Raw genomic sequence first — 20,028 nt, 5'->3', positions numbered from 1 at the left:
TTGTCACGCACACACACACACGACGAGTTTAGTTTTGGGGTTAACGTTCGAGGTTTAACATTTTTGAATTCTAACATACTAACATTTTTACTTTTATTTTACGTAGTATCATAAGTAGTAATTAATAAAATAGTTATTAACACTGAATCATGCTCAGTGTGTTTCTTTTGTTGCTGGTTCGTGACAAGAGCCTATTCTGACTCTTATACCTGTTTGCAGTGTTTCTATATTTCCTGCAGGGATTGGATTTGTTTGAGCTGCGCCATGCGGAAATGATTTACAACAGCATCCCCGATGAAATACTTGCACATTGGGTGTGGTAAATTACCGAAGATTAAAGGAAATGTTCGACACTCACTCAGAAATTTGGAACTGTTGTCCAGATTTTAAGTTCCCACTCCTGTCTGCTGCAAATAACACAGTGCCACCGATTAATTCTGTTAAAACGCATTTATTAGTAGAATACTGCCGCAGAATTCTCCTCAAACTCTCATATAGAGTCTTTATCGGAGGTCTCCACAGTCTAAAGCAGCAGACAGTAATTTCTACAGGTATTGTCATGCACAATTAATGAATTCAGATCCATGAGTTTCGGTCAGGCCTCGGAGAACGAAAGACAGACATCGCACCTATTGTCCAACATAATTGAGTTATAATCAAGAGATTCAAAGACAGGTATCACCTTCATCGTTCAAAAGAAGCTTACACCTGTCTGTTTATTACACCCACCACCCTCATCGTCTAGCATATTGGCCTGCCACTAAGGTCCCGGACACAGCAATTAACACTTATCCATTGAGCCAGCAGCTTGCGTGCTCTTGCTTGCGAGGTAATTTTCCATCAGCTATATGTATAGTTACAGTTTTTTAACCCTTTACTTCCGCAGAATGATTATACAGTTTTAATATTAACGAACTGCACCGAGAAAGACGTGATGTGTTTCTACCAACAACAAGGAAGCTGCTTCATAAAAGATGATATTGTGTATAATGTTCAGTAAAATCTCTGTGGAAGCTACGTTTTACATGCTTTGGGTACAAAGAAATGCTGTGGCCAGTTTGATTTTTTTTCGTTCTGTTGACAGAAAGCACCTGCAGTTGTGGTATTTGCCAGTATTTATGTTTTGTTTGCCTGCTGTCCCAGAACATTCAAATGTTGAGTTTTATGTTTGCCTTGTTTTTCAATGCCACGCTTGTTTCTGAGACTGATGCTTGTTGGTTCTAAACCTATTCCAGACACGTAATTCTTGATATTAATATTGGAGTTTCCACAGCAGTGCAGGGATTCTTGTGATGCCTGAATCAAATTCAAGGCCAAATAGAAGTCCATGGAAATTCCGAGCAGGTGTCCTGGAATCCTGACTGTGCTTGAACCCTCAATTAGTAGCAGAAAATCAAAAATGCTTACTTTTCCAATTAATTTGGGCCGGTTCCTCCCTCATGCCACTGTAATTTCCTTTATTCCACTGAAATATTGATATTTCAGGATATATCCAGGATATATCGTAAGACATTTTTAAATACACATAATCAAACATTCAAACACACTTTCACTAAACCTCTGTGCAAAACTGTAATTTGTTGCAATTGATTTGATTATTGTCACATGTACCAAAGTACAGTGAAAAGGTTGTTTTGCATACCGTTCACAGGGATCAATTCATTACACTGTGCACTGAGGTAGTACATGATAAAACAATACAGAATGCAGAACAAAGTGTAATAACTACAGAGAAAGTGCAGTGCAGATAGACAATAAGGTGCAAGGTCATAACGAGGTGGATTATGAAGTCAAGAGTCCACCACATTGTATTGGGGAAAAATTCAATAGTTTTATAACAACGGGATTGAAGTTGTCCAGAATCCTGGCAGTATGTGCATTCAGGCTTTTGTAATTTCTGTCAGATGGGAGAGGGAAGAAACGAGAATGTCCATGGTGGATGGGGTTTTTGATTATGCCGGCTGCTTCACCGATGCAGCTAGAAATATAGCCAGAATCCATGGAGGGAAGACTAGTTTCCGTGATGTGCTGAGATGCGTCAACAACTCTCTGCAGATTCTAGCGGTCATTGGCAGAGCAGTTGCTATACCAAACAGTGATGAATCTAAATGGATGCTTTCTATGGTGCATCGATAAAAATTGGTGAGTGTGAAAGAGGACATGCCATATTTCTTTGGCGTCCTGAGTAATGAGAGGCGCTGTTAAGCATTCTTGACCGTGGCGTCTACGTGATTGGACCAGGACAGACTACTGGTGATATTCACTCCTCGGAAGCTAAAGCTCTCGACCCTCTCGAACTCAGCACCATTGATGTGAACAGGGGCATGTGCACCGCCCCCATTCCCGAAGTAAACTACCAGCTCTTTTGTTTTTCTGACATTGAGGGAAAGGTTGTTGTTGTGACACCATGTTACTAAGCTCTCAATCTCCCTCCTGTACTCAGACTCCTCGTTATTTCAGATAGAGCCCAGTAGAGTTGTATCATCTACAAGCGTGCAGATGAAGTTAAAGCAGAATCTGGTCACTCAGTCATGAGTGTATCGGGAGTAGTGAAGGGGGCTGAGGACTCGTGAGTCATTTCTCACTTTCCACCTTTCACCATTCTCAACAATACACGGTGCCTTATAACGTAAATGTCTATTATAATGTATTTGATGTCACTCTGAAGTTTCAGACTCCACCGCACTGATCAAAACAAAAAGAACAGGAGCAAATTGGCATCATATTAACCTGGATTATCAGAGATTTTTACAGACATAAAGAAATTCAATTTGCTGTCCACCTCTCGTCCATCCCTCGCTGAGTTTACTCGTTATCTTCAGTGAGACATGGGCCTACAATCAACAGGGAAAAATGTGCACTGTCTTCCTTCTACCGACACCACACTCCCCAGCTCCTGGATCCTCAAGCCCATGGACACAGTGTTTCAACGGGTGATCCTGTTCTGTAGATTTAAATGAGGCTCTTGCAGTCGGGGAGCCGGTAGACATTGAATCTGTATCCATCCTGTCCGTTGAGAGATTGCCAGTTTCAAGACATGGATGCCTCCTTCAGGCATACACAATTCACCTCCCACCACATGGATTCCGGCACCATACACTCTGTGTTCCACAGTCAGCTACTCGAAACTTACTCTCCACCTCTTTCAATGAGCCGGGACGGCAGTCGGAAGCTGACACATCCAGGACAGAAGCTTCTATTTGGTCATGAAGGGAAAATAATCAGACCTGCAGCGAAATGGAGCTGCTTTCAGCAGCCAGTCAGCAGTCACTGGTAAAAGTGGTCTTTGAGCCCCCTCCACCCTCCACCCCCCCCCCAACATACACACACACACACACACACACACACACACACACACACACACACACACACACACACACACACACACACACACACACACACACACACACACACACACCCGAAGCGCATGAGAGAATGGGACTTAAATTCTTGAGAAAAAAAACACAATGCCTCCATGAACATATAGAAGATTTTGTTTCTTTTTCCACTATAATAATGAATGATCTTCACGTGACATGCAAAATATGAATCTCTGTTCCTCACCACGCCAGTATCATCTCCCAGAATATTGCACTTGAATATTTCGCTATGCTCTTGCACTATCAGCTTTGCTACAGATCCTGTTATCTCTCGCTGAGTTAAAAGGAAGTACGCCAGCTCAAATGCCCGTGGGACAGAGAGAATAAGGAACATAGAACAGTACAGCTCTGCACAGGCCATTCGTCCAACGACGTTGTGCCGATCTTGATGCCGATTTATTATTAATGGACTACTGTGTATCATCAATATTCCTCCATTCATTTCATATATATGTGTCTATCTAAAAGCCTCTTAAACTCCAACAAACGACCTGCTTCTACTACTACCCCTGGTAACCCATTCCAAGCACCTACCACTCCCTCATCTCGTCTTTAAACTCCTACCACCACCCCACCCCCTTCCTCCCCACCCACTCCCTCCGCCCAAACTTAAAAGCATGTCCTCTGGCCTTTGACGTTTCTACTCTGGGGAACAGTTTCTCACTGTCTACCCTACTTATACCTCTCATAATTTTAAAATCTTCTATAAGGTCTCCCCTCAGCCTCTGACGCCCCAACAAGAACAACCCAAGTTTATCCAACCTGTCCATATATCTTATGCCCTCTAATCCAGGCAGCATTCTGGTAAACCTCTTCTGCAGCTTTTCCACAATCTCCACATCCTTCCTATAATGGAATGAAAAGAACTGCATACAATACTCCAAGTATGACACAAGAGATTCTTCAGAGGCTGTAATATCTAATAATACACGAAAAGTGCTGGAGGAACTCGGCAGGTCAGGCAGCATCTATCAGGGGAAATAAATAGTTGACGTCTAAGTGTGGTCTGATAAAAAAGTAATAGAGCAGCAGCATGATATCCCTTCTCTTATACTCAACATCCCAACAATGAAGGCAAGCACTGCATATGCCTACTTTCCCACCTTATCCACTTGCATAGCCACTTCAGTCAATTATGGACCTGGACCCCAAGATCCCTCTGTAACTCAATGCTATGAAGGGGCCTAACATTAACTATATACCTTCTCCTTTTGTTTGACCTCCCAAAGCGCAACACGTGTCTCTAGCAGGTAGGGGCTGAAGATTTAAAAAGTTGTCTGTTTTTGCGCGGGCTTTTCCCTTACGGGATCGGCCCGGGAGCTATTGGAGCAGCGGGTCTCTAGCAGGTAGGGGCTGAGTATTTAAAACAGAGTGTTGATTGGTTAATTAGAGGGAGTGAGTACATGAGATTATCGACAGGGACAAATATAAGGATGGGTAACTGAAGAGGAGGGGCCAGTGAGTGAGTGGCTCAGGGTAGGAGTGGAGATCTGAGACTTTGGTTCGAGAGGCTTCGGGGAGCAGAGGCTGAGGAAGAGCTTGTACCTAGAGAGGTAAGGTCGAGTAAGTTCCTTTAATTTAATTAACGTAGGAGTAGATAATGAAGGCAGCAGTTAGGGCAGTCGTGTGATCCGTATGCAGTATGTGGGAAGTCAGAGAGAGCACACTTGTCCCTGATGACTACACTTGTAAAAGGTAAATCCAGCTGCAGCTCCTGACAAACCGTGTTAGCGAACTGGAGCAGGAGTAAGAACTTCGGATCAGTTGTGTGGCAGACATAGACAGGAGTTGCAGGGAGATAGTCACCCCTAAAAGTCATGAGGCAGGTAGCTGGGTGACTGTTAGGAAAGGGAAAGGGTATAGACAGAAAGAGCAGAGCACCCCTGTGGCCGCTCCCATCAACAATAAGTATACCATTTCGGATACTGCTGGTGGGGACGACCTACCAGGGACAAGTTGTAGTGGTCACGTCTCTGGCACCTAGGCGGGACGCTCCGCTCCGAAAGGAAGGAGGGAGAAGAGGAGAGCAGTAGTGATAGGGGACTCGATAGTTAGGGGGACAGATAGCAGGCTCTGTGGGAGAGATCGAGAATCCCAGATAGTCTGTTGCCTCCCTGGTGCCAGGGTTTGCGATATCTCGGATCGAGTTCTCGATATTCTCAGGAGGGATGGTGAGCAGTCAGATGTCGTGGTCCATGTAGGGACCAATGACGTGGAGAGGATGGAGGAGGAAGTCCTGCAAAGAGAGTTTAGAGAATTAGGTGCAAAGTTGAAGGACAGGATCTCCAAGTTTGCAAACTCAGGATTGCTACCAGTGCCACGTGCTAGTGAGGTAGAAATAGGAGGGTTATGCAGCTGAATACGTGGCTAAGGAGATGGTGCAGGAGGACAGCTTCATGTTTCGGGACAATTAGGCTTTCCACCAGGGAAGGTAGGACCTGTTCCGATAGGACGGTTTGCACCTGAACTGGAGGGGGACAAACATACTTGCAGGTAGGGTTGCTAGTGCTGCTCCGCGGGATTTAAACTAGATTTTTAGGGGGAGGGGAACCGGAGTGTTAGAGCAGATAATGAGGTGGAGGAGGAAAATGGTCATGCGAGGACTGCAGGTTTAGACAGAAATCAAAGGTTTGTAAGTGATAGAAGTGTTCTCAGTTGCATATATTTCAATGCAAGCTGTATTGTAGGTAAGGCACATGACCCTTAGGGCGTGGATTGGCACGTGGGATTATGATATTATTGCTATTAGTGAGACTTGGTTGCAGGAGGGGCAAGACTGACAGCTTAATGTTCTGGGGTTCCATTGTTTCAGACGTGATAGAGGGGGAGGAATGGCTTTACTAGTCAGGGAAAATAGCACAGCTATGCGGAGACAGAACAGCCCGGAGGGCTCGTCTACAGAGACCATATGAGTGGAGCTGAGGAACAAGAAAGGTGTAGCCACACTAATATGGTTGTATTATGGACCGTCCAATAGTCGGAGAATCGGAGGAACAAATCTGTAGTGAGATAGCAGACCGATGTATGAAACAGAAAGTTGTAATAATAGGGGATTTTAACTTTCCATGTATTTACTGGGACTCCCACACTGTGAAAGGGCCGGATGGCTTGGAATTTGTCAAATGTGTTCAGGATAGTTTTCTAAATCAATATATAGAGGTGCCAACGAGAGAGATTGTAATACTTGATCTCCTATTCGGGAACAAGACAGGTCAGGTGACAGAAGTATGTGTAGGTGAGCATTTTGGGTCCAGTGACCATGATGTCATTAGTTTCAAGTTAATTATTGATAAGGATATGTCTGGTCCTCGAGTTGAGGTTCTAAATTGGAGAAAGGCCAGTTTAGTGGAAATGAGAAACGATCTAGGAAGAGTGGATTGGGATAAGTTGTATTCTGGCAAGGATGTGCTCAGTAAGTGGAAGACCTTCAAAGGCAAAATTTTGAGAGTGCAGAGTTTGCATGTTCCTGCCAGAATTAAAGGCAAAGTTAACAAGCATACGAACCCCTGGTTTTCAAGGGACATTGATGCGCTGGTTAAGAAAAAGAGAGCTGCATTGCAGGTATAGGCAACGAGGAACAAATGAGGTACTTTAAGAGTATTGAAAAAGTAAGAAAATAATAAAAAAGGAAATCAGGGAGACAAAAAGAAGACATTAGGTTGCTTTGGCAGATAATGTGTAGGTAAACACAAAGGGTTTCTACAAGAATATGAAGAATAAAAGGATAGTTAGGGACAAAATTGGTCCCCAAAAGATCAGACCTGTCACCTATGTGTGGAGTCTCAGGAGATGGGGGAGATCTTAAACAGTTTTTTGCATCTGTATTTATTCAGGAAACTGGCATAGTGTATATGGAAGGAATGGAAACAAGCAGAAGTGTCATGGAACATATAGGCATTAAAGAGGAGGAGGTGCTTGCGTATTTACAGCGCATAAAGGTGGATAATCCCCCAGGACTGACAAGATATTTCCTCGGACCTTGAGAGAGACTAGTGTAGAAAATGCAGGGGCCCTGGAAGATATGTTTAAAATATCATTAGCCACGGGTGCAGTGCTGGAGGACCGGAGGGTAGCTCAAGTTTTTTTTTGTTTTTTATAAAAGGCTCTAAAAGTAAACCAGGTTATTACAGGCCGCTGAGCCTGACATCAGTAGGAGGCAAATTATTGGAAGGTATTCTGAGTGATCAGATATACAAGTATTTGGACAGCCAAGGGCTGATTAAGGATAATCAGCATGGCTTTGTGGGTGGTAAATCGTGTTTAACGAATCTGGTGGAGTTTTTGAGAAGGTTACCAAGAAAGTAGATGAAGGTAAGGCTGTGGATGTTGTCTACATGGACGTTAGTAAGGCCTTTGACAAGGTCCTACATGGGAGGTTAGTTCAGAAGGTCCAGTCACTAGGTATCCATGGTAAGGTTGTAAACTGGATTTCAAATTGGCTGTGTGGGAGAAGAGAATGGTAGTGGATAATTGTTTCTCAGACTGGAGGCCTGTGACTACTGGTGTGCCTCAGGGATCTGTGCTGGGGCCATTGTTGTTTGTTGTCTATATCAATGATCTCGATGATAATGTGGTAAATTGGATCAGCAAGTTTTCTGATGACACTATGATTGGAGGCATTGTAGACAGCGAGGAAGGCTTTCAAAGTTTGCAGAGGGATCTGAACCAACTGGGAAAAATCAGCCGGAAAATGACAGATGGACTTTAATGCAGACAAGTGTGAGGTGTTGCATTTTGGAAGGACAAATCAGGGTAGAACATACACAGTAAATGGTAGGGCACTGAGTAGTGCGGAGGAACAAATGGATCTGGGAGTTCAGATACATAATTTCCTGAAAGTGGTGTCACAGGTAGACAGGATTGTAAGAAAGGCTTCTGGCATCCTGGCATTCATAAATCAAAGTATTGAGCATAAGAGTTGGGATGTTATGGTGAGGTTGTATAAGTCATTGATGAGGACAAATGTGGAGTATTGTGTGCAGTTCTGGTCACCTAACTATAGAAAGGATATCAGTACGATTGAATGAGTGCAGAGGAGATTTACTAGAATGTTGCTGGGTCTTCAGGAGTTGAGTTACAGGGAAAGATTGAAAGCTTAGGACTTTATTCCTTGGACCGTAGAAGAATAAGGGGAGATTTGATAGAGGTTTATAATATTATGAGGGGCATAGACAAAGTTAATGCGAGTAGGCTCTTTCCACCTAGATTAGGAGAGATAAGTACAAGCAGATATGTCTTTAGGGTGACAGGGGAAAGGTTTAGGGGAAACATTAGGGGGAACTTCTTCACTCAGAGTGGTGGGAGTGAAGAACGGGCTGCCATCTGATGTGGCAAATGCGGGCTCACTCTAAAGAATAAATTGGATATATACATGGACGGGAGAGGTCTGGAGGGTTATGGACTGGGTGCAGGTAAATGGACTAGCGGAATAACGTTTTGGCACAGACTAGAAGCACCGAATGGCCTGTTTTCTGTGCTGTGGTGTTTTATGGTTATACTTTACAGTTACTCTGATTGAACTCCATTTGCTAATTCTCTGTCCATATCTGTAAATGATCTATATGCCGCGGTATTATTTGATAGTTATTTGCGCTGTACACAACTCCACAAATCTTGTTGTCATCCATAATCCTGCTAATCCACCCATATGAGACAACTATCACTTAATCAGGCATATCCCCTGCCCCACTGTCCACGTGAGTGAAATACCCAATCCCATACTGATAAGGGAAACAAAGGACTGCAGATGCTTGAATCTAGATGAAAAAAACACTATGATGCTGGAGGAACTCAGCAGGCTAGACCAGACAGCATCCATGGAGAAAAGCAGAGGGTCAACGTTTCGGGTCAGGACCCTTCTTCAGGACTGAAGATAGGAAAAGGGGAAGCCCAAAATGTAGGAGGGAAAAACAGCTGTGATAGGTGGACAAAAGAGGGGAGGTCGGGCAGGCACAATGAAATGATAGGTAGATGCATGTAAGAGATAATGATAGGCAGGTACGATGGAGTCGGGGAGAGCAGAGCCACTGGGGAATGGGTAAAAGGCAGGAAGAGATGAAAAAAGGGCTGGGAAAGGGAAGTAGAGAAGAAGCATGGTGGGGGGATGTTGTGGGGAATGGGGGTGGGGATTACATAAAACGGGAGAATTCAATATTCATGCCCTGAGGCTGAAAGGGTCCAAGACGAAAAGTGAGGTGTTGTTCCTCCAGTTTGCATTTGGAATTCTCCTGGCAGTGGAGGAGGCCGAGGACTGTTATATCAGTATCAGTGTGTGTGTGTGTGGGGGGGGGGGGAAGTGTGTGGTTGTTCAAGTGCCTGGCAATGGGGAGATGCAAGTCGTGGTTACAGACAGAGTGCAGATGTTCTGAGAAACAGTCACCTAGTCTGTTTTTGGTCTCACCAGTGCAGAGGAGGCCATCTTTGGAGCACCGAATGCAATAGATGATATTAAGGAAGGCGCAGCTGAATCTGTCTCACCTGAAAGGACTGTTTGGGTTACTTGATGGAGGTAGTGTAGGAGCAGGTGTTGCACCTTTGGCGGGGTCAGTGAAAAGTTCCAGGAGTGGGAGCGGGATGGTTGGTGGGGTGAGGAATGAATAAGGGAGTCATGGAGAGAGTGGTCCATCCGAAAGGCAGAAAGTGATGGGGTGGGGAAGATATGCTTGGTGGTCAGGTCCCATTAGAAGACAGAAGTGGCGGAGAATGATGTGTTGGATACATAGGCTGGTGGGATGAAATGTCAGGACAAGGGGGACTCTCTCCCTGTTGGGTCTGGGAGGGGTGGGGTGAAATCGGAGGAGTGGCAAATGGCATAGATACTGGTGCGAGCTCTCTCGACCACAGTCAGGGGGAAGACCCAGTTCAAAAAGATATTGGACATCTCAAATGTTCTGGAGTGGAAGCCTCATAATGAGAGTAGATGCGGCATAGGTGGAGAAATTGAGAAAGAGAGATAGGGTGGAAGGAGCTGTAATCGAATTATCTGTGGGCATCAGTGTGTTTGTAGAAGATGTCAGTGGATAAGGAATCTACTTAGATGGAGACGGAAAGACTGAGGAAGGAGAGAGGGGTGTCACAGATAATCCAAGTGAATTGGAGAGAAGGGTGAAAATTAGTTCTGAAATTTATGAAACGATTGAATTCCACACGGGTACAAGAAGAGGCACCAATGCAGTTGTCGACATAGCGGAGAAAGAGTTGAAGAATAGGGCCAGAGTAGGAACAGACTATTCAACGTAGCCAATGAAGAAGCAGGCATAGCTGGGGCCCATGAGAATGCCCATAGTTATGCCCTTGGTCTGTAGAAAGTAAGAGGAATTGAAAGTAGTGTTGTTAAGGGTGCGGACAAGCTTAACCAGGCAGAGTAGAGTATTAGTGGAAGGGGAATGGTTCTGTCTATGGTCAAGAAACAAGCAGAGGGCGGTGAGTCCGTCATTATGGGGAATGGATGTATATAGGGACTGGACATCCATGGGGAAGCTGAGGTTGTGAATACCGGAGAACTTAAAGCTATGAAAGAGTTGGAGAGCATGTGGGGTGTCACGGAAATAGGTGGAAAGGGATTGGTCCAGAGGGACAGGATAGTTTCCAGGTAGGAGGATATGAGCTTCGTTGGCCAAGAGCATACGGAGACAACTGGGGCACTCCTTCTTGTGGATTTCGGGGAGGAGATAGAATCGTGCAGTCCCAGGTCGCGGACCTATCACGTTGGTAGCTGTGGGAAGGGGGTGGGGGGAGATGCCCTGAAGTGATGAGGTCAGCGATGGTAGGGAGATAATGTCTTGGTGGTCCTCGGTGGGGCCATGGTTCAGTGGTAGGTAGGAGAAAGTCTCTGCAAGGTAGAGTTCAGTAAACCAGATGTCACCACTTTTCTCCACTGGTTTGGTGCCAATATCAGCATTAGTGTGGAGACCAGCGTGGTTAGAAGGGGTAAGGTTAGAATTGGTGATGGGGTAGAAAAGTCAAGATGGTTGATGTTGTGCTGACAGTTGGCTATGAATAGGTCCAAGGAAGGTAAAAGGCCTGGTGGGGGAGTCCAGGTGGAAGAAGAGGGCTGGGGTGGGAGGACTTCTAACTGAAGAAGAAGGCATGGAGGCAGAGGCGGCGGAAAAAGACCTCGGCTTCATGCTGGACACAGAATTTTATTGAGGTGGGTTGCAGAGGTACGAAGGTAAGGCCTTTGATGAGAACAGAACGCTCATCCTCAGAGGGGGACGTCAGGGGGATGGTAAAGACACAGCAGGGGTTAGAGTTGGGGCTAGAAGAGGAATTGTGGGGTGAAAGAAGGGTGGGGGCTGGGCTGGTGAGGAAAGGGGTGAGAGGGGTTGGGAGTGGTATGGGGTGAAGAGAGATTTTGGATAAGAGATTGATGTAGGGAGGGAATAAGAAAAGGAGAGTTCAGGGTGGGGGTAGGGGATAAAGGGGACTGGGAGTGGGCTGTTGGAGGTGCAAGGTTGGATGTGGAATTAGAAGTAGATGGGGGGAAGAAGCAGAGCAGAGGGAACAGAAGGTGAAGGCTGAAGAGAGCGAGGTCCCTGGGATGAAGGGGGTGGGAGGAGCAAAGAGTGGTGGTGTAGGGCGGGGATGCCCAGGCAGCCTGGGGATGGGGGTGCCGCAGGGCTGCGTGGCGGCGGCGAACTCCGACTCGGGCCGGGCGGGGAAGGGGGTGGTGGTCGGAGGACCTTGTGCTAACAGGGGTTTCGAGGCGGGCAATCATGTGATCCTTGATGGCAGTGAGGAAAGCGACGGATTGTCCATTGAGAGCGTGGATACGGCGGAGAATGACGAAAAATAAGGGTCCCAGGCACATCGTTCAGAGCGAGGTCCGGAGCTCTGAAAGAGAACGAAAGAGGGCCGGCAGATTTCGGCGCATGGCAGAGAGGGTAGAGCGAAGGGCACAGAGGAAGAAGCGGAGAGAGCAACAATGGATAGTGAATGTACTTGAGATCCAAGCTGGAGCTGAACTGGGAGCCCTGGAAATGGACCCTGGAATCCACGTGGGACAAGATAGCGGCGTAGACACAGAGCGAGGAAGGTCAAATGGCTGAGGAACGGAGTATGAGTGAGCACATGCTGGAGGAGTCGGAGAGCAGAGGAGATCACAGAGGTGGAGCAGTGGCAGAGGGACTCAGGAATCTCCCGTCAAAGAGAGAAAGAAAACTTCTCCAAAGTGGGCATCCTTGAAAAGACTTTGCAGTGGAGCAGTGATACTAGAGAAATAAAGGACTGCAGATGCTGGAATCTAGATGAAAAACATCATGATGTTGGAGGAACTCAGCAGGCCAGGCAGCAACCGTGGAGAAAAAACAGGTAGTCAACGTTTCAGATCAGGAATCTTCCTCAGAATTGATGATCGTAAAAGGGAAGCCCCAATATATAGGAGGGAAAAGCCGAGCAGTGATAGGTGGACAAAAGAGGGGAGTCGTGGTTGGCACAGGGTGGTGATAGGTAGATGCAGGTAAGAGATAGTGATAGGCAAGTGCGGCGAGGAGGAGAGAGCAGATCCACCGGAGGATAGGTAAAAGGTAAGAGAGAGGATGAAAAAGGCTGGGAAATGGAAGGAAAAAAGAAGCATTGTGGGGGGGTTGTTGTGGGGAATGGGGGTGCGGATTACCTAAAATAGGAGAATTCAACATTCATGCCGTGAGGCTGCAATGTTTCAAGGCAGAAAATGACGTGCTGCTCCTCCAGTTTGCACTTGGAATTCTCCTATCAGTGCTGGAGGCCAAGGACTACAATATCAGTGATAGTTTGGGGGTGGGGGAAGTTATCGACGTGACTGGCAACGGGAAGATGCAGGTCATGGTTATGGACAGACTACAGCTGTTCTGTGAAACGGTCACCTCTTCTTCATTTGGTCTCACCAATTTAGAAGAGGCCACACTTGGGGCCCAGAATGAAATACATGATAATAAGGGAGGTGCAGGTGAATCTGTCTCACCTGAAAGGACTGTTTGGGTCACTGGATGGTGATGGTTTAGGGGCAGGTGTTGAACCTATGGCGGGGTCAGTGCAAAGTTCCTGGGATCAGAGGGGGATGAGTGGTGGGGGGAGGAGTGTAGGAGGGAGTCACGGTGAGAATGGTCCCTGTGAAAAGAGGAAAGGGCTGTGGAGGGGATAATATGCTTGATAGCGGGAGTTCCATACTGATAAGTTCTTGGTGTGACATCTGAATCCACTATTTTTCATAAAATGTCTCTCATTTTTCACTGAGAGCCACAAATACACAAAATTACACTGGGCTGGAAGTCTATGAAAAATACTGGATCTGGACAAGGCACCAGAATCAGCATCTGCAGCAATTCCACTTCCAACACTGGGGCGTGCCATTCTTGTGTTCTGTTGAAAGCTCCACGCACATAGCAGATTATGCAAGTCTAAAGTGCGTCCTTGTCTAGGCAAGTGTGCAAATTGAGTGCTTCCATTCGAATTATTTGGATAATGTTGGTGAAAGTGCTGGACTCGGCCTTTATCGATAGATTTCCATTGTGGATCCTATTTTGTTCAATTGGATTAAACACTCAGAATTCAGATTGGATTCACACCGCTGAGTGAGATGACGCTTCGTTTTCCAGGAGTTTTAGCCCATGTATGCAGTTTGGTGGTCTCTCCCTGCAATCTGCAGTATATAACACAGAATTTGTTCCACTCTGCTGCACAAATGGTAATTGTAGGTCAGAATGTGAAGTCATTTGTCCCCTTCTGTCATCACTGAGGAAAGTTGAACCTGAGTGTATTCCGGAAGGGTTCACAAAAATCTCTCACCTCCAGAAATTACTGGCGTGAAACATTTGAGTGGGATTGATGAAACTACGGATTAACTCCATGACCTGGATCCAGACATGCAGGTTCAGTCAAATGTTGTAGGGATCTGGAGCTCCTGAACTGTTAATTGAAGTCGAATTTATTGTGATACACACACGTGCATGTATGCACAGGTGCAATGAAAACTCTATTTGCAGCAGCATCACAGACACCAAGCATCACATAAGCAGTATTCAAAAGTAAAACAGAAATTGAACATAAATCATACATAATTGCTCATGAAAAAACACAAGTAGAACAAAAGAATTCAAAGTCCATTTTAGGGCAAAGTGATCAATGTGATCATAGTGTTGTAAAATTTCATGATTATCGTTTGCAAGTTGATTCAAAAACCGAATGGTTGAAGGGACGTTGGTGCTCTTGAACCTGACGATGTGAGACTTCAGGCTTCTGTACCTCCAATGCAATGATAGCTGCCATGGTAGTTGCGATGGCATGGTCTGGATGGTGGGGAACTTAAAAAGCATCTGAAAGGATGACAGAGTCAGAATTTTACCTCAACTTTAAATATAATTTCAGTATGTTGTTGAAGAGGGTCTACAGGGCCACGAACCTTTTACGGGAAGATATCATTCGGCTCCTCCTGGTTTTCTTGATCATGGCCCATAAGACCTCCTTCTGTCTGAAATATTTTCTGGGATTCCGTGAATAATGGGACTGGGGTCTCTGCTCTATGCACTGTTAGTGGGCAACGATCCGAGAGTTGGTAAGATCTCACTCAAGAACAGATTTTCAGTTGGAGAATGAGGGGTAACCAGCTGAAGGAGGAGATCTCCCAGAAATTGTACTGACAGAGCTTTCCACCGCCAGCTTTCAACACAAAAATATTGTTGCCATGGGGGTAATGTTACGAGTTAAATGAAAAACTTTACGCTGATTCTGAATTTAAGAAAAAAAAGGACATGCTGGGAGCACACAACAGGTCAAGCAGCATCCATGGGGATACAATTATGATCACCATTTCAGGATAAGTGCCAGATATTATAAGGTGAGTTGAAAAGCACGTTTTAAGTTAGAAAGTGGACAAAGAATGGAGGGAACAAAGTGAGTTTCAACGGTGCGGTGCAGAAAAGTTGAAGAACTGACAATTATGTTTATCAAACATAAGAAATTGGAGGCAGAGTAAAAGTGAAAAGTAGACAAATTGAAACCGGGTCGTACAGCTTTATCAACGGAGAGCGACAATGAGGATGGATACATGAAATTGTTAAATTCAGCATTAATCCTAAGGGGTGTGTCATATGCTTAAATGGAAGATGAGCTGCTGTTTTTCAAGCTTACTCTGGGCACTTTTGGACCAATGTAGGAGACAGAAGGCAGAAAAATCAGAGTCCACCAACTATTCCATTCCTCATGACAGGTTACCATGAAACCACAGAAAATGTTAAATTTGTATTTGTGTCATCTTTCCTTCCATCATATCGCAGCTAAACAGTCCTTCGGGAGCACTACAATTTAAATCGCAAAGAGCGACAGCGAAACTCCAAATGCCTGTTACTTTAGTTCTCCAGACTAATCCTAATGTTACCTTCTCCATTGACATAACTGAAGCTCGAGGAACAGCCTGGACATATGGTAACTATCGGTACCCAATGGTGAATTCATGAATTAGGAAAGCATCTTTCATCCTCTCTATGAACATGATTTACCTTCCATTTGTAATTTATTTCTTCTTCCTGAGCAACCAAAACTTGTTTTCATAGTGTTATGAGAAAGGCCCTTTTGGTATTTTAAATATAAAGGTATCTGGACACACAGCCTTGGTACTTTAAAAGGAGGATTTTATCCACAAAGACCGACGCGGGAACAGAATGTGAAGGAACAAATGCACACTCGCACACACGCACTAGGGTGACAGCGAAACGTTGGGGGGGGGGGGATGTCGCAACGGGGGTGAAGTGCACACACTCTCACACACACACACACACACACAACTAACTAGTACAAACTATCAGGGAACGAGCAAATACGTTGTCTGGACCCCCTGAATCGGGACAAGCAACGGCTCTACGCTACTGGGAATCTACTCAGGACACTCCTAGACCCCTGTGGCAGTGCACCCTCTCACCTGTGGTCTCGACCCCAGCAGCAATCGGAAAAGACAAAGAGAGCCCACATGCACCCTCTTTTATAGGGCTGTAGCGGGGTGGAGCCCGCTCAGATGAAACAAACCAGTGATTCGGGGTCAAGAACAAAGGTGATTCATGAGCCAGTCCTCAGGTGTACTCTTAACGGGTGGGGCGGAGCCGGACCCCTGACTGACAATGGTATAGCTTCCGACCTGATAGACAATGCTATCATCCAACCATGGGGGTCAGTAGTGTTGTCACGGTCATCTGACCCCTGGCCATTCATACTACACATAGCCACACCACTTTCCACGCTTAATGCCATTCGTTGATAATTTCATGCACTTGCCTTATCTCGGCGAATATGTCAAGTAGTTCGATGTCCAAACTATCCTTGTCCGCAGGTCTACGTTATCCTTCATCTGAGTTTTCAACAGAAAAACATCACGTTTTCTTCCAAATTTGAACAGCTCTTGAATTCTAACACTCCTCAATATCCATCCCCACCCAGATTCACTTCCTTCTAAGCATATCTCTCCCACAGTTCTTATGTTTTCACACCACCCTCGAATTGAAACTGATCCATGATATCACCCTCACCTCCTTCTTCTTAAGTTCTGATTCCAGTATGATTTTGAGCTCTTCTTTCCCAACATTTGCTTATGTGCCTATCGTTTTGCCTAGGAGACCATACACCAGACTGAGGACCCCTTGGCCCTCTATAATTGGATCTAGAATTCCCGATCCAACTGTACCACTGCTGTTCTGCTTCTTCCCTCTCCAGTTCTATCCACTTCTAAATGTTGATGTCCACTGCACGCATCCCTCTCGTCTATCCCCTTCTGGACTTGCAGCACTCCGTTCACTAAGGACCACCTCAATATCATGAAAATTGTCGAAAATGTAGGAGCTGTTGTGGTACGACGAATTGCCTCTAACTCACAAAAACTGAACATGCCAATCAGAAACCACATCGTTCCACTTGCTGGACTATACCCATATCTGTACGTTAGGCAAATGTCTTCCACAGTACACTGACGACAATTCTTCTGGAGGTCTTTCTGCCACATCCTCCAGACTCAGTCTCACGGCCCCTCAATCCACTTCTCGCCCTTCCCCAAGATCAGGGGCGGAATACTCATGGCAGACCTACTGTCTTCACCTTCACTTCCCCACATAATAATTCCTACACATTAACATTATTCTTTTCTCTACTGTCCAGTTTCTTCTAATTTGCATCCATCACATCTCGGATGCTTTCTGATACTTTGACAATGAAGCTATAGTTAATTCAGCTGCCTCATGTCTCCAACCACCCAGGTTTTATTCTGACTCGGGTGCGATCTGTGTGGAATTTGCACATTCTGCCTGTGACCGCGTGGATTTCCTTTAGTTTCTCCCGTTTCCTCCCACATCCCTAAATTCTGCAGGCTGATGAGTTAATTGGCTGCTGCAACTTAATGCTAGTTTATGCAGATCGAAGGAAAATCGTGGGGCTTGAGTGCGAGGTCAGTGTGTGCTAATAATCATCTCTCTAGAATATGGGAAATAAACGTAAGGACGGAAATGAGCAGATTAATATAAGACCCAGCATAGACTCAATGAGATTGATAACCTCCTTCTGGTTTATCGTGAAATATGAAACATGTGAAACACTTTCCCGTTTTCGGGTCCCAACTCGTTTTCGGCATGGATATCAAAATATTCTGTATCTCCATTCCAGACAAAGTGGGACTCAGAGCCAATTACTTACTTAAACAGGGGCCTAACCAGTGCACTTTCACCACCTCTCTACTTTGCCTCTCTAAATATTTTATTACATTGAACAACTCCACTCACCTATCCAAGTCAAATATGCAGTTATTGCAGATCGCATGGACACATTTTGTGCCTTTCAATTCATTGGGTACATGGGGTAACTCATTGTTATAACCGTTATCATATCCCTCCCTCAACTTCCATTATATTAATGAACATACGTTTGCTGCTTACTGCACATATAAAAACTTTCAAAATTCCTTTAGCTTTGTGTCCAATTTCCTGGCTGCTCTCCCTTTCACATAGCCGTTGTTCGATTGTCCTTTCATTTCCTTGTCATCTCTATCTCCATCTCAGGGGACAGGTTGACACCTACATCCGTTTTAAGAGCAATGTCTTCCTCGCTTATCTTGAAAGTAGCTCACCCCGCCAATGCTTCCTGTTAAGGATTCCATTCTCCCAATTCCACTGCTTCTGCATTGATGCCTTTAAGATGTCCTCCATCCTCAGAGGTCACTTCCCTTCTACCAGAATGGAAGGGGCTCTCAATTGCATCTATTTACCACACTTCTACTCTCCCACCCACCCATCTCAACCTATATTAAGGAAAGTACATCGCTTGTCGTCACCTTCCAGCACACCAGCCTTCACATTCAATGGAGTGTTATCCATAATTTCCATCACGATTAATCGGATTCCAGGACCATTCAGCTCAACCACCCCCCCCCCCACACACACACACACCAGCTTTCAGCATTCCCGAGAGAGTAATTCCCCCATGACTTACCAGTCAAAATTTTCATGTTCACAATCATGTCCCTTTTCACGACACATTCCCTTGAAACCCTTGGAAAGGAAACAGCTGCCGTTTTATTTCTTCCCTTCCCTGAATCCACACCCTCCAATGTAGTGTCTTTATTTCAGACCTCACAATGCAGTTCCTCTCTACGTTGGAGAAATCAAAGAGTGGGTAACAGATTCTCACAGTACTTCCATTCGGTCTGCAGGAGCAACACTGAGTTTCCAGTTGTCTGTCAGGTAAATTCTCTTTCCCATTCCCACTCTGATCTCCTTGTCGTCGTCCCATTCCTGTTTTCATTTTCATTTTAAACACGGAAAAATAAAACTTCGTCTTTTTTCTGGGCACATTGCAGCCTTCAGGTCATAATACTGAATTTCACAATATCAGATAATCACCACCTCTCCCTCTCTCTCTTTCACTCTCTCTCTTGCGCTCTCTTTCTCTATGTTTGATCATCTATCTATCTATCTATCTATCTATCTATCTATCTATCTATCTATCTATCTATCTATCTATCTATCTATCTATCTATCTATCTATCTATCTATCTATCTATCTATCTATCTATCTATCTATCTATCTATCTATCTATCTATCTATCTATCTATCTATCTATCTATCTATCTATCTATCTATCTATCTTATCTATCTATCTATCATCTATCTGTCTGTCTATCTATCTCCATAGATGTGAGTGGGTCTTTCCCCTTCAATCTTACTCATTTTTCATCTCCCTAATACGTCGCTACCTGCCAGTTTTTAACTTAAATGTGACCTTGCCAACTTTGATCCCCAAAGGTGATAGACATTTCCTTTCGTTCCTCCACCCTTTCAACCCCCACTTTCAGCAACTTATGAAACCATTGTTTTGTCACTTTACCAGTTCTGAGGAAAGGTTCTTGACCTGAAATGTTCACTCTTTTTTTTCTCTCCTCTTGGCTGCTGCTTGTCCTGCTAAAAACGTGAATCATTTTCTTGTTTTGTATTGGATTTCCAGCATCTACATTTTGTTTTTCATCGGGCCCCACCTAGTTTACTTTGCTTTTCCTTTCCACTCTCTCCTACAGGTGGGACTTCGCACAATTCCCAGAAGATCAGACGCTATGAAAACCAAAGCTCTTTGGATGTCCTCCTTGCTGGATTTTAGATCTGGTGGGCAGGAGCGCAGGCAATGCAAGTACTCTCTGAGCAATTT

The sequence above is a fragment of the Pristis pectinata genome, chromosome 8, assembly GCF_009764475.1.
Source record: "Pristis pectinata isolate sPriPec2 chromosome 8, sPriPec2.1.pri, whole genome shotgun sequence".
In the NCBI taxonomy this organism is placed as follows: Eukaryota; Metazoa; Chordata; class Chondrichthyes; order Rhinopristiformes; family Pristidae; genus Pristis; species Pristis pectinata.
Note: the sequence above shows the minus strand (reverse complement) of the source record.